At 39.3% G+C, this 15,522-nt stretch overlaps 1 protein-coding gene across 1 annotated transcript in view; it reads right to left on the bottom strand.

The window, feature by feature from the left end:
• The window catches only part of Zhx1 (zinc fingers and homeoboxes 1), a gene marked incomplete at its 5' end in the record, with an annotated part of 25,776 nt that extends 10,254 nt beyond the window's left edge, over positions 1 to 15,522 (bottom strand). Inside the window, 2 exon segments of the mRNA XM_005410924.2 lie at positions 8,633 to 8,746; positions 15,266 to 15,522.

Here is a 15,522-nt window from a genome sequence, read left to right on the forward strand (position 1 = left end):
AGATAGATAGATAGATAGAGAGAGAGAGAGAGAGAGAGAGAGAGAGAGAGAGAGAGAGAGAGAAAGGAGTTGCTATGTGGTTGGAGAAGGCAGAAACTAAACTACTTCTTGACTGAGCCCATGGATGGATCTCACAACCTCCACCTCTCAGGGACTCCATGATGTATTTGAAAGATTTTACCTTAAAAACTTAAAGACATTCAAGACAATATATCAACTTACCCACAATTCTCCTCACTGTGCCTCTACTACACATGGAGTTTGAAAACTAACCTAGAGTAAAGTGCTATGCCCTTTCAGTTTTCTTCCCTGGAGCTATCAAGCAAAGCCAGGCCAGGGTCTTGAAAGAAGAGCCAGTAGCCAGCAATAGCAAAGTTAAACAAGAGGAACCCAACAATTCAGATCCTTTTGTTCTTTTGGCTCTTCAGATCTTGGGGTTAAACATCTTTTTTTTTTAATCTTACCTAGCATATAAAGGACTATGCTATCAAATTATTATATTTCTACTAGCACATTAATCAGATTGATCAGGCCAGGCGTTACACACCTGTAATCCCAGCACTCAGGAGGCTGAGACAGGAGGATAGCCTCCAGTTCAAGGCCAGCCTGAGCTACACAAGGGAGTTCAAAGCCAGCCTGAACTATGTAGCAAGACCCTGTCTCAAAACAAACAACAGATTGATCAGTTAGTAAGAATTTAAGCAGATCTATAAAAAAAGAATTTAAGCAGATATAAACAAATTTTAAAATCTTAAATTTTATCTTTTAGTCCTAAAGTATAAAATACTCATACACTACATCACAATTTAGTACTGTATACCCAAATTTGTAGATTATTTTCCTCTGAAAACACTGGCCTAGGCAATATACTTAAATTTAAATCATTACTTTAAAGAGAGTCTTTAAGGGGGGGTGGGCTTCAGTTAAACAAAAGACTACAAACTTGACTACCCTGTATGTTTAAGATTACCTCAACTTCTGGTTACTTCTATATACAACCACACAGACCTCAGAAATATGCTTTTCCTTTTCCTTCTAAATCTATTTGCTCACTACAATCTATCTTCAGGTTCTCCACAATTTCACCAACAAAAGCAGTGTATTATTTAACGTATTTCTAAAAGAAATAAGAGAATTCCCAAGCCAGGCATTTCTGAGCAAATGCCTATAATCCCAGCACTTGGGACGCTGAGGCAGGAGGATTGTTGTGAGTTCGAGGCCAGCTTGGGCTACAAAGTATATTCAAGACCAGCCTGAACTGCATAGCGAGACCCTGTCTCAAAAAGACAAACTAAAAAATTCCCAAAAGAATGGCAAAATGGCTCAATATAGTCTGAAAATGACCAAAAAGCAAAAAAGCTTATCTTTCTGGTTCTTATTATAAAATCCTAATTTGAGGGGGAAACAAGGAGCTCAGTACAACTGTCTCATTTTATGGAAGAAGAAACCCAGGCCCAGAGTAATTAATTTATAGAGGCATTATGGTATAGAGGAGACCACAGAGTTTGAAGGTCCTTTTGTCACTTAGTAGTTAGGTATCTGGAAAAGCAACTCATTTTCGACCTCAGTTTTCTCATCTAGAAAACAATGTTTCTTCAACAATGTATTGAATGTCAACTATGTGCCAGGCACCGTGCCAAGCACTAGGGAAGCAGTGGTGACCAGTACAGTGCGGTCAGGCACGAGCAGCAGCTTATGGAGAACAGACTGTCACTGATGACACTGAATAACTGCAATCAGTGCAGTGGGAGAAGGAGCAGGGGCTGTAAAGGCACACTGCAGAAGGCTTCTAGAAAAACAGCACAGGGTGGGGCGGGGGCGTCCTAGAAACAGGAATAGAGGTTGCTGACCTAGGCTGAACGAGTAAGAGCGCCTGATTTACCCACGCTGATATGCAGTAAGTGCCTATTTGGTGCTATTTTTCAGTCCCTGAATAATGCTTTTGGGAGAATAAGAAATACCATTTATTTAATATATTCTCGTTCTCTCTCTCTTGCTCGCTCCAAACTTATTCAACTGACAAGACACACCAATTGAATGAAAAAGCAGGCAGTAAAAATACAGAGTTTCTATGGTGCAGTTCCAATTAATCTCCCTTTGTCATTAAAGTGCCATGGAGTCGGGACAGGAAAACTGCCACACTGAAATCACTATTAGCTCACAGACATCTACTCTGTTTGACGATCCACTAAGAACAAGGCTCAAAATCATCTGGAGGGAACAGCCGCTGCCCTAGGGGGCTGGGAGAACTTACACACTGAGGAACCAAGAGTAGAAAATTTGAAGAGATGCCGGCAGAAAAAAGAAATCAAACCAGGCCTGAGGGGCAACTTGGGGAGCGCGTTCCACCGGACAGCCCAATGGAAGGCAGTCCCTGACCTCAGGATACTGAGGCTGCAAGCAAATGCTGGATGGAACCGGATAAGCCGGCACTCCGCGTGCAGGAGGACAGGCATAGGTAAAGCACCGCGAGCCAACAGGCAGCACCCAGCCGAGCAGCGACGTGACCTGAACGTCGGCCCTTCTCTGATACCGTGTCCAGGCCGGTAGGCTGGAGGAGACTTCCGTAGCCACACCCACGAGCTCCAGTGTGCCCACGCAGCCCAGGCCAGGGACACCCCGGACACACTATAGACACTGTGGCCACGGGACAGGACGCACTCCTGCAGCTGGCGTAATGCGGCAGCCCTCAGGGACTCCTTTAGGGCACCTGGACTGCCCCAGCACTGCGCCTCTTTTCTTTTCCCACCCCAGCAGTCCAGGTCAAGACTGCTCATCCCTTTAAACATATTTCTAAACTTCCAAACTTTAGGCCTTTTTTCAGCAGAGAGGGAGAGCGCGCTGACAGTTAATTCAGGGTGAGGGGCATCTGAAAGTCTACGCTGACCATCGATGCAGCTCACAGATCCATTTGTACCGAAGGAATTTGGGTTCAAAATTTACAGATCAATTCTTTGCTCTTTCTACCAAGATAAGTGACTCAGGCCCCAGGAAATAAACGCTGATGACTCGTGAGGAAATAAATCAATATGGGAGTCCCCGCACTATCTGCCTGGAAAAGGGGTTGGAGGTCAATTGCACAACTGAGTAGTTCCACAGCTTTGCAATTAAAACACAGTAAAAACTATGATCTAAATATATTCAGACTGTAAATATAATTCTTTTGAAAACCTCTCAGTTGACTTTGCAGAAGATCAGCCTGAACTACCTAGTGAGACCCTGTCTCAGCCTCCCCATAATAATAATTCACTCAACACATCTATTAATTGTTTACTGCCTTTAAAAAACAAAGTAGTGATTAAGGAACATGGAAAAATATTTACCCAAACTTAAATTTTTAAAGAATTGGAACAAAATTTGCATATTAACTGTCATAACAAGGAGAAGACTAGATAAGAAGAATATATTAAAAATGAGATTTTCACATGAGATAGTGGGTGGAATTTTTAGGTGTGCTATTTATTCATCTTTTTTATTTGTTTTTCCTGTGGTACTAGGGATTGAACCCGGGGCCTTCACACTGAGCCTCATCCTCAGCCTTATATTTTTCAATTTTGTGACAGGTTCTTACTAGCCTGCCCAGGCTGGGCTGGAGCTGGCAATCCTCCTGCCTCAGCCTCCCAGAATGTTCTTCTAGAAGGAGCGGGAATCCTTCAGTACACATACCAGTTAGATATATGTTAGACATTTTTGGAGCTGTTGCTCTGAAAAGTCAGGTTGGTCCTAAGAGCCTTCAAAAATCACCCACATCCTCTACAGTGCAAATCTGGCCAAGGCAATTTCTATGAATCTATCCATATGCTGGCTCTTCTCTTGAAGGTAGGATATTCCTCAACTAACTTATAATTCTGAACTCACTGAAATAATTATTTAAAAGTTTCCCTACAAAAAAGGACTTAATGAAAGCAAAATTTATTTCACTATAATATAAAAATGTTAGCAGTTTTTGTATAAATTCTTCTTTTATGGTCATAAAGAGTATCTGTTTGACTTTCCACTCTAACCCCAGGGCCCAACAAAGCGCATATTAGGGCCCCTGTAATATTTGCTGAAAAGAATTCTACAATATATACCTATACTATTTTTTTTGGTGGGGTACAGGAGTCCAACTCAGGACCTTGTGCTTGCCAGGCAGGCACTTGTGCCGCTGAGCTATATCCCCAGCCTATACTATGTATTTTTGTTTGTTTGTATGGTTCTGTTTTTGTCTTTTTGAGATAGGGTCTCACTATACAGTTCAGGCTGGCCTTGGATTCACTTTGTAGCCCAGGCTGGTCTTGAACTCTCAACAATTCTCTTGACTCAGCCTCCTGAGAAATGACATTACAGATGTGTACCACCACACCCAGCTTATATTATGTATTTTTCTTCATTAAACACTCATTTATGGAGAAGCTATTAAAAACAATTGTGCTTGCTTTACTGTAGATTATTTACAGTGGTAAAATCCTTACCAGTAAAAGTTACCTTAGTCATTAGAACATTAAAATGTCCTCCAATCTAAAGTAGTCCAAGCCTACTGCAGTGACACATGCTTGTAATCCCAGCTACTAAGGAGGCTGAAGCAGAAGGATCACAAGTGCCAGGTCAGCCTGGACAACTTAGCAAGACCCTGTATCAAAAATAAGAAGAGGGCTGAGGATGTAGTGCAGTGGCAGAACATTTGCATAGCATAAGTGAAGCTCTTGGTTCAATCCCAGTTATGCAAAATAAATAAGTAAATACACATTTATTTATAAAAATATAGCAATGAACATTCAACAAACAATTGTTATCTAAAATTTGCGTATCTTATGTTTGAATAGTGTAAATCTAAATTTGTGGACTGAAAGTGAAACAAGAAAGATAAAAACATTCAAAGAATTATTCCTGCAAAGAAACTCAGAAAAGGGCATAGCTCTAATAAAATTACAAAGGCAAATTTTTACTTACAGTCATTATTACTCGGTTCCATAAAAAACTATAATGATGTTCTATTTCATTTTTAAAAGGTTTAAAAGTCCTGAATACAATATACTATGAAAAGTGAGTGGCTCATTTTAGAGTCCATGCTTACTACTAAAAAAGTCTAAAAAATTTATAATTAAGCTGAGCTATAACTGCACTGAATTTCTAACCATTATTTGGCCGACTGTCTTATACTTTGCATTAAATGATTAACAGATAACAGTATATTGGCCTAGTTAGCCACAAAAGCATGTTATTTGGTAAGATTTTATGTGAATAAAAGCATACCTTGTTGTTTTTTTGTTTTTTGTTTTTTTTTGCAACCCTTGTTTTGTATACCAATTTTGTGTCAAATAAGAACAATGTTTTTTAAAAGGACAATTTAGAAGATACTACAGTTTTTTTTAAGTTCATGTCAGTTTTGACCCAGCAACAACTAAATACAATTGTTCTTTGGAGCAAGAATATACATCTGAGGATCTTCAGGACTCTGCATTCACACACATTCCCTGAGAGTTCTGAGGGTTTTCTATTGGGTTTAGTTTCACTTTTTCCTCTGAGTCAGAGTTATGTTTAGCCAGCTGAAAATACTTATTTTCACATGTTTCTACTCAAACCAAAAATGACAATTTACCAAAATCACAGGGAGGTAACAGTAAGAACAAAGAATAATGAGGTCAAATTTAAAACAAAAGGTATCTACCATGTTTTTAAAAAGACAGGTAAGGTGATCTTTACACACTTAAGGTATTTGCACATTCAAAAGGTAAACAAATTTAGAAACAATAGTCAAGTTCTTTAAAAAATTAAATTAAGAATTTAATAACACAAATTTGCACTCATAAATGTTTTTGAAGATTATTGGTAACCCGTTACTTAAGAGATATATCTCAAAAAAAACCTGCTAAAATGGAGTCAAAATAAAAAATCAAGTTTACAATGAATAGAGACAGGAATGAATGTGATAAAACCAACTCTGGCTGAAGATAATCTGATTCTGGAGAATCCCTTTGCTAATGCTAATTAAAGCCGAAGGGCTAAGAAACTCTATCCAGTCTACCTGCTTTTGTCTGCCTGAGAAAGGGGACTTTAATGATGCTAAAGATTAGCAGACTCCAAGCTGAAAAGATTTCTCTGGGCAGCTCTGATCCTAGATGTGAGGAGTGAAGTGTCTTTTCTAAGAGATATTAAAACAGGAGTCTTCTCCCCCATTGTCATTTAGGTAGGTGTGTCATACCTCGAAAGTGATAAATAAATTAGCAGGATCATTAAATCCTCTAACTCTTTAATGGTATGTAACTATGAGCCAAAGTTAACTTTCTTTCGAAAACAGTACCTTTCCTCCTTTTCTCAAGGAGATGTGTTACGTCTTTCACACAAGAATTTTAGGGGGCTGGGGATTTAGCTCAGCAGCACAGCGCCTGCCTGACAAGCGCTAGGTCATGAGTTCGATTACTGGTACCAGAAAAAAACAAGCAAACAAACAAAAAAAAGAATTTTACTCTTAGTTTTGAGTGAGATTATCTTTGAGATGCTGAAAAATCACTCATCTGTCCGCTATACTCCATATTTATAAAACAGACTACTTCCCTGAGGGAATATTCATTCAATTTTTTAAGGTAATTCTAAAGAAAAGAGTAATTAGTATGGGTATAATCAAGTTGTAAGAACTCATCAATTTTTTTAAATCTTTCCTTCTGTCTTTCTTTCTTTCTGTCTTCTGAGACAGGGTCGTGCTCTGTAATTCAAACTGGGCTTGAACTCACTATGTAGCCCAGGCTGAATTTGAACTCAAGTCAATCCTCCTGCCTCAGCCTCCCAAGAGCTGGGATTACAGGTGTATACCACCATATCTGGCTTCGATTTTTTTAAATGAAAGTGCCTATAATGGTTAATCAACTCTTAATGGTTATCAACTCTTTCTTAATACTTTCTGGAATCATTTAAAATAACTACTGGCCTGAAGTATAAATACTTTGCACACATAATATGTAAGCTAATGTTTCTTATAAAAGCCAATTATTTACCCAGATAAAGTATAAAATAGCCACAAATATTTAAATACTGGTATGGTTAATGTAAATATTTAATTATTAAGATATTTTTATAATTATTTTAATAGCTTACATACTAAAATATATCTTTAGGAATTGTCCTTGTAAGTGTTGAAGCAGTTTGGGGAGAGATAAGCAAAAAAATAATAAAATTCTTAGATCAATTTCCCTACACTAAAGGTCCTGTCTAGCCAGATGTGGTGGCGCAGGCCTGTAATCCAGCACTTGGGAGGCTGAGGCAGGATGATCTTTGCAAGTTCAAGACCAGCCGGAGCTATAAAGTGAGCTCAAGGCCGGCCTGAACTGCATAGCAAGACTCTGTCTAAAAAAGACCAAAAAAAGGTAAATAAAAAAATTAAATTAAAATAGTATGTAAACATTATGTACTACAAACATGTACAATTTTAAAAAGGAAGGGGATCAAGAGATAACTAGAAGAACGGTAGGACCAATAAGTCACCACAGAAAGAAGGCCAAGTGGGAACCTCAGAGCCTTTGGATAAAGGCCTGTCTCTAGCAGAGGGTAAAGAACTGGTGTTACATCTACTCAGAAGTCAAAGCTAAAGGTCTTCTGCTGCCGCCTGTTGCTTGATACCTCTGGATGCCATTATGTGGGCAAGAAGTTAAAAAAATAAACAAACAAACAAAAAACACTTGATGTTAGTGCACTTTAGTACCAGACAGAAACGGTCACATCTCTGAGCCCCTTTTCAGGGGCCGGGATTTGCACCATCACAGAGGATACTCACGGTCAGGATGGGTTACATGGTTTCCTGATCCCATTTTGTAGGATGTGCTCTGTTAGATTTTATCTATGAATTTCTACTCCTTATTATTACTAGAAATGGTTTCCTTTTCTTATTGCAGTTTCGCATTTTTTCAGTGCTGAGGATTGAATCCATGGTCTTTCACATGCTAGGCAAGCACTATAATACAGAACTACATCTTCAGCCCCTGCTCCTTTTGTTTTACTGGCAAGTTCTGAAGTGCTTGTTTTGTTACTGGAAATTCCTATTGCATGCTATACAGAAGTTTTCATGTTACTCTTAAAATGGGTCATAATTTTGATGTATATTTCATATCTCCAAAGAGACCAGCCCTGAGAAAGACTAAGTATTTTTTTCATTGAGATGATCAATAATACACATATTTCCCATAATGACCACATTCTCCATTTAAAAAAAAAAAGAGAGAGATGCAGGGGTGATGGAAGGAAGAACCAAAGGATGAAAAAAGCAATTAAAATGTATTATAGCCAGGTATGGTGGCACATGCCCATAGTTCCAGCACTCAGGAAACTGAGGCAGGAGGATCAACATGGGCTCCAAACCAGTCTAGGCTACATGGCAGCCTGAACTACATAGTGAGACCCTGCCTCAAAAAACAAACAAGCAAACAAACAATGATGTATTATACACATACCAACTCCCCACAAAGAATGTAAACATTATGTACTACAAACATGTGCTAATAAATACATAAATAAAAAATTAAAGCACTCAACAACACCTATAGTTGTTAAAGTTTGGAAGTATATTTTTTAAAAAGTAATCTGTCTTTTGAGGAAAGCTTTTAATACAATAGCCAAATATAATATTACAAAGTTTTTATCATTCCAAAACAACACATACCTGCCATTCCTTCCTCAGCATTCTGTTCTTTGAAACGGAAGGGTATTCCTTCAAATCAGATGTCTAGCTCAGGCCATCCTTACCAACAGGTCCAAAGTAACTATCAACCATCTCCTATTTAAAAAAAAAAAAGTATTATCATTTTATTATTCTAGATTGGTTTAGCCTTTCTCAGGGAATTTTACAGTTAATGCTTCAACTTTTTAAAAATAAGTGTAATTTAGAAAAATCCTTTTTATTTCTCATAAAAAAATTAACATTGCCTAAATGCCAATCTCAATACTGACAGAAAACAGAAAATTCAAAATTATGCATTAAAAAGTTCTACAGAACATGTAATGGTCAGGCTATTTCTATAAAATTCCAAAATGTGAATATATGAAGCCTACAATGTGAAAATTGAGATTTTGAAATTAGGAATTAAAATTGCACAAAGGTTATGAAAGACAACGTAATCAGAGTTGAAAATAGTATTTGTTTATACTCATACACATAGACCCACTAATATTTGTACCCTAATTTACTGTGCATTAATGGAATGGAGAGGATCACTTATGCTAGAACACAAACCAATAAAGACTTCAGTAAACTAGTGGTACTCACCTCCTAAACACGAGGTTGTCTCATAGAATGGGGCTTAAATGTTTAGTTTTTACTAGAAAGCTACTACCAAATGGCATTACAATTATTTGTGAAGCACAGGTATGGTGTAATTAAAACGCTGAAAATCATTCCCTGAAAATCAAGATTAATGTCCAAAAATGTTTGGTATATCACACAACATTGGTTTATTAGTTAAACCAACTGGGATCTTTTAATAAAAACTATACTTGCCTCTCCTCCTATAAAACCATAAAAACATACTTGTGAGGGTGAAAGCATTTTTGCTGTTCTTGAAGCACCAATTCTCTACAAACCACAATGAACGATAATTTCCCAAAGTACTTTTTCTTTTGACGCATGGTGGTATTACATACAAGTTTATGAAGAGCCCTCTTAAGTCAAGAAATAATATAAATATATCAATACATCCCCTAGTAAAATACTTCTAAGTGGAGCGGAATCTTGGCTGAAGATTTTCATTAAAAAACAAAGAGCATTTTCCTGGTAGGCCCAGTGGAGCAGCCTATCATCTCTGCAGCGGGGGATTCTACAACTGCATTTCCTGCCATCTCCTTATTTGGCCACTCCTTAGCTATCCATTTACAGGATGTGGACTAGAAGAGAAGACAAGAACCAGCTGCCAAGAGTGAGGTTATTTTCCAAAATGAATTATTAATATTGTAAGAAATTGGTAACATTTCAATCCATTCTTAAGTCACACAGTAAATGGAAGATATTTTTTGGAATGAGTCTCTGGAGATCTGCCAACACAGGTGAAAGCCCAGGGCAACCAGAGGAGCAGCAAAGGAACTCTTCTATATCTCTGAATGAAAACCATAGTCCCCTGATGCTATTTCAGTTCCTGATCCAGGGATTACCCTACAACAATTCTTTCTAATTCAACAAATTTTTTTTTTTTTTTTTGGTTTTTCTCCGGTACCGGGAACCGAACTCACGACCTTGCACTTGCCAGGCAGGCGCTTTGCCACTGAGCTAAATCCCCAGCCCTCAACAAATTTTGAATTAGAAAATTTAAGATGAGTGGGTTTCAAAAATCAAAGAGCTTGTTTCTACCGTGTAGAGTATATAACAAAGCAGTACAAGTTGTTCTGGGCAATAGATCATAGAGACCTAAGAACCTGGGTTCTGAACACACTGGGTTCAAATCCCAGCACTGGCACTTACTAGCTGACTTTCAACCAGTGACTCTGCCTCTCTGCCTCAACCCCATCATATATGAAATGGGGCAATAACAGTACTTACTTAATAGGGCTGTGCGAGGATTGAAAGAAATAACACATTTAAAGTATTAGAGCATTTCCTGGTACTCAGTAAAAACATGTTAGATTTTTCGGCTCTTATTTAAGATATTAGCTTCAAGTTAAGTAACAAAGGAAATCGTTTGGTTAAAATTGCTAAATGCTGATGATTATAAAATATGTAATTTTACAATCTGAGTAACAACCAATAAATTTTATTTTCCATTTCATACCTTTGAGTATATTAAATAATGCTAGAACCAGTTGGCTTTAACAAATATTAATCATAATTTAATGCACAAACACTTTCTCTGACCTTAGCTTCAAAATGAATCATTACTATATGACACATTTGTAAGGGGTTTTTCATAGAACTAACAAACCTCTGATACAAATAATCTTATAATAATTGAGAAGAGATTGTTCTCTTCTCATCAACCTTTATCCTCCCAAATCTAGTCCGTACCCAGTGAAGCTGTAACATACTGGGCTCTCAAATGAAATCGATATGAGATAGAAGAAAAACGTAAGTATGTATAAAGTGCTGAGAATAGCCAAACCTCTTTCCAATGACCAAAAAAGGAAAATAAAGGCTTTGAGGAAGGAGAAAAGAGAAGTAAAAAAATCACGGAATATTAAATCAGGAAAATTTAATGAGTTGTTCGTTTATTTAAAATAAGTATGTATATGATATGGTTACTACTTTAGCATTTTTTCAGGTAAACTTTTGATTTAGATTTTTTTAAATCTAAATCTAAAACTGCAAACAAAAATCCTGTATTAAAACTGCTTTATTCAATTAACTTCCTTGAAAAAAATGTCATTCTGAAACTGTTCATACATGCTAGGCATGGTGGCGCACACCTGTAATCCCAGCACTTAGGAGGCTGAGGCAGGAGGATCTTTCCAAGTTCAAGACCAGCCTGGGCTACAAAGTGAGCTCAAGGCCAGCCTGAACTGTGTAGGGAAACCCTGTCTCCAAAAAAAAAAAAAGAGAAACTGTTCATACATACTTTTTTTCTTCTTGTTTTGAGGTTTGCACTGAGCTACAACCCCAGCAGTCCCTGCTCCCCCTCCTTTTATTTGTCTTTTTATGACAGGGTCTCACTATGCTCAGGCTGGCCTTGAGCTCACTTTGTAGCCCAGGCTGGTCTCAAATTTGCAATGATCTTCCTGCCTCCGCCTCCGGAGTGCTGGGATTACAGGGGTACACCACCACACCCAATTTCCCTGCCCCTTTTAGAGACAGGGTAAGTCTCTAAATTCCCCAGGCTAGGCTCAAATTTAGATCCTCCTTCCTCACCCTCCCAAGACCACTGGGATTACAGGCACCCACTACCACACCCAGCTCATAGATACTCCTTTTTTAAAGTTTACTATTATATTCATTTAGGCCAAAAGTATATAATGTAACTACTATGTATCTTTGTGTGTGTACGTATATCTTTATACCTCTTAAAATACATTATGGATACTGATTATATAAAATGTCAAGATTATCTTTAAAGACTCTTTAAAATAAAATTTTAAATAAATAAATAAATAAATATATATCTTTAAAGAACAAAATCTGAGCCTGCCTATATCTGTAATCCCAGCACTCGCAAGGCTGAGGCAGAAGGATCTTTGCAAATTCGAGACCAGCCTGGGCTACAAAGTGAGCTCAAGGCCATCCTGAACTGAGTAGCAAGACCTTGTCACAAAAATAAAACAAAAAAAAGAAGAAGAACAAAATCTGGCAACTATATAAAAATTTACATATTAATAGTTACTTAATGTAAACTGCATAAAATGTAAGATCTTCAAAATATAAACTCAAATGTATATCCTGATTAATAATCTAAATCACCAACTTCAGTCATGCAAATCTGGTTACTCAAGGCTACAGATACATCAAAGCAATAAGGATCCAATAAAATATTTCAGGAATATTATAGAAATATTGGTTGTTATTCAAAGGCTAGCATGAAAAATTTTTTAAATATATAAATTATACTACTTTTGAAATTATATAGGATTATGTAAAAGGATTTTTTGTTCAGATACTTAAAGGTATGTGCTTACAATAATATAAATGTTCTGATGGGTTTTAAAAATGTGTAATACTAGCTAGACCCGTAACAGTACAATAGGTAATTCTAAACAGCTTCCTGAATAATTGCATTAATGACACTAGATTAAAAATTAGCAAGTATATACCAATAAAAATTAAAATTAATAAAAATAGTTTTTAAAAAGCTAGATTTGGTACTGAACTGCTAAAATTGCTAAAATTCAAATGAGTCTTTTAAATCCATTATAAATAAAAAGGTTATTTCCTTAACTCCACTTATGATCAACTTTATTTTAAAAGCACTTTCATTAAGTAAGAGTCCATAATTTGATGTCTCAAATATGATACTTTGTGCTCAACATAATATGTGAATGTGAAATGTAACACAAAAGGGACAAAACTTTCACAATGAGTCACCACACTTGTTATTAATCTAAATAATAAACTAAAACTTTATTCACATTTACTGAAAAAAAGAATTCACAAGTGTCATTAAAGGTGAAATTACCACTACATTATTCTTGAGCCACCCTCAAATCCAGTGAAACACGAGGCTCTGCTACAAGGGAAATAAATCTACTAATGAACATCTTGCCGCACAAGCGTTTGTTTTCAGCTTCAGCATCTTTCTTTTTTTTTTTTTTTTTTTTTTTTTGGAATGGGATTGTTTACCTTGCTCCTTCATATGTTGGAAATGTTTAACTTTTTTTTTTTTTTTTTTTTTTTAGCATCTTTCTAAACCATCTGGCATCAATGCCTCTCTAGTTCCCCAAGCCTAATCTGTTCAGATTCAAATATTAAACTAGCGCTACATGCATTTTGAGGAAACCAAGGGACAGTATGTACATATAATCACGTCCCAAGTATGAATCTGTAAGCTACTTTTCACTTGAACTGTACCTTTAAAACATTTTTAAAGATATTAAAGATCTTTTCAAAATACAAGAATGACTCAAGAAATGCGTATGGGTTGTAGCTATCATCAGTTACCCATGTCCTACTTTATTTTTGCTTTTCCTTTTTTAATTCCAGTTCTCAAACCATGTAAGAGATATACCTACAGAAAATTCACTGATAAATGATATACTGTCATTTTTACAACAAGAGGATTGAAGTTATATATTTTACTTAGCCTAAAATTAGTCTTCGTAACCTTATAAAAATGCCTAGAAGAAGGAGAGGAAAAACATTCACGAAAGCTCTTTTTTTCATGTCCTGCCGCCACATTATTGTCAATGGCAACACTCACATTTCCTTTGCTTAAAATCAAGACTCAAAATTGTTACTTTAGAAATTAAAACAATCTACAGATATACCTATGGCAATACCTTTGTTAGAAACAATTTTGTTGATCATCACTACCAGTTTAAAAACAAATGGCCTTTTCAGAACAATTTTTCAGAAACAGATAATTCACATACCACTATATAACACAAGTTAAAGCTTTCAGACAAAGACTGAGAAACAATGGCCAACACCAACAAATGTAAAAGTGCATTTATATATGTACACACACACACACACACACACACACACACACACACACACACGGTCACTACTCCTGGGGAGGAAGCTGCTTTGGCCTCCCTAATAATGAGTCCCCATCTTGTGGTTTTCCTTTTTTGCTCCTATTAATCTCCAAAAGAATTGCTGCTTCGTTCAAGTTACTCAAATCCCACACCACAAATTCTCTATCAGCTTTTCTTACGTTTTTCTCTTAAAGATCAGCTCTTCTCACCTCTTCTTCGAGAGCTGGGCTGGTGACAGAAACGCGCTGTGCAATTCCGGCTCTCCCCAGCCTCTTCCCTAACCTTCCTCTCGTACCATCCCCATTCCTGTTTCTTAATCTACCTGCCTGGGTCTCTATCGACGCCTTCCCGAGGCGTGATCCCTCACTACGTAAGCTAAGGCAATCAGAGGGAGTCGTTCCTTCTCCGGGTTTGCTTTCTTCACTGTCGCCCACCGAGAGGTACGAGGGGGAGGCGTACTGAAACAAAGAATTCCAAGTCCCTTTACTCGGAACTTTGGTATAAATCCCTCGGGGACGCGCGCTGCGAGGCCTCTATTTGCCACTGGACCCTTCGCAGCCCATCATCCCGCGCAGGGACCCCTTGAGGCCCCAAGCGCGGCGGTTGCCCTGGGTCAGCACCCCCACCCGCCCGATGTGTCAGCCGCCTTCCCATGCTCCGGGTGAACTTCTTCCCACCGTACCCTAGTTCTGGAAGACTCAACTCTGAGCCTCTCGGGGTGGGCGCGCAGCCCTGCCGCAAAGGTGTCCCTGGGCTCCATCCCCAAGCGGCGCTCCGCTCCTGCAGGACTCGCCCGACGCCGGGGAGGCTGCAGCCCGGGAGGCGGCCACGGGCCCCGCTCCCCTGCACCCCAACATCGCCCAGGCGCTCCGGTCCCCCGGCGTCCTCTCGGTCCTCACTGCCCGCCACAGTTCCGAGTTGTCGGGTGTCCTCTTCTGCAGGGAGCCGAGACGCGTCTCCCCGGCCCTGGCCCCCGCGTCCTCCAGGCTGCAGGACCCCGAGAGCGTGACGGGGCTCCACGGCACCCCAGCCCCACAGGCCCCGGCCCCCGCCGCCGCGGGACAGGCGCGGCCCCCACGGGCTCGACCAGTCTTCCCCGGGAGCCTCCTCCACTCCCCGCCGCCCCGCAGCCTGCAGCCGGCCCTCGCCCTGCGCCCACCGCAGCCCCGGCGCTCGAGCCGCTACTTACGGGGGCCGCCGCGCCTCTCAGCGCCCCGCCGCCGCCATCTTGCATCTCAAACCCGCTGCACTTTTCAGGGAGTCAACTCTGACCTGTGAACCCTACACCCGGAACCACTTGGCGGACCTGGGGCCGAGCCTCGGAGCTCGGCGGCCGGGGGGTACCCGGGTAGGGGGCACGAGCAGACACACGTCCTAGCGGCAGTCCGGGGGCAAAGGGCTGCGCGCAGAACCAGCCGCGGGGGCCTGTGCGCGCCCCCGCCTCGC

The sequence above is a fragment of the Chinchilla lanigera genome, unplaced genomic scaffold (genome assembly GCF_000276665.1).
Source record: "Chinchilla lanigera isolate Chin_1 unplaced genomic scaffold, ChiLan1.0 scaffold00139, whole genome shotgun sequence".
Taxonomy (NCBI): domain Eukaryota; kingdom Metazoa; phylum Chordata; class Mammalia; order Rodentia; family Chinchillidae; genus Chinchilla; species Chinchilla lanigera.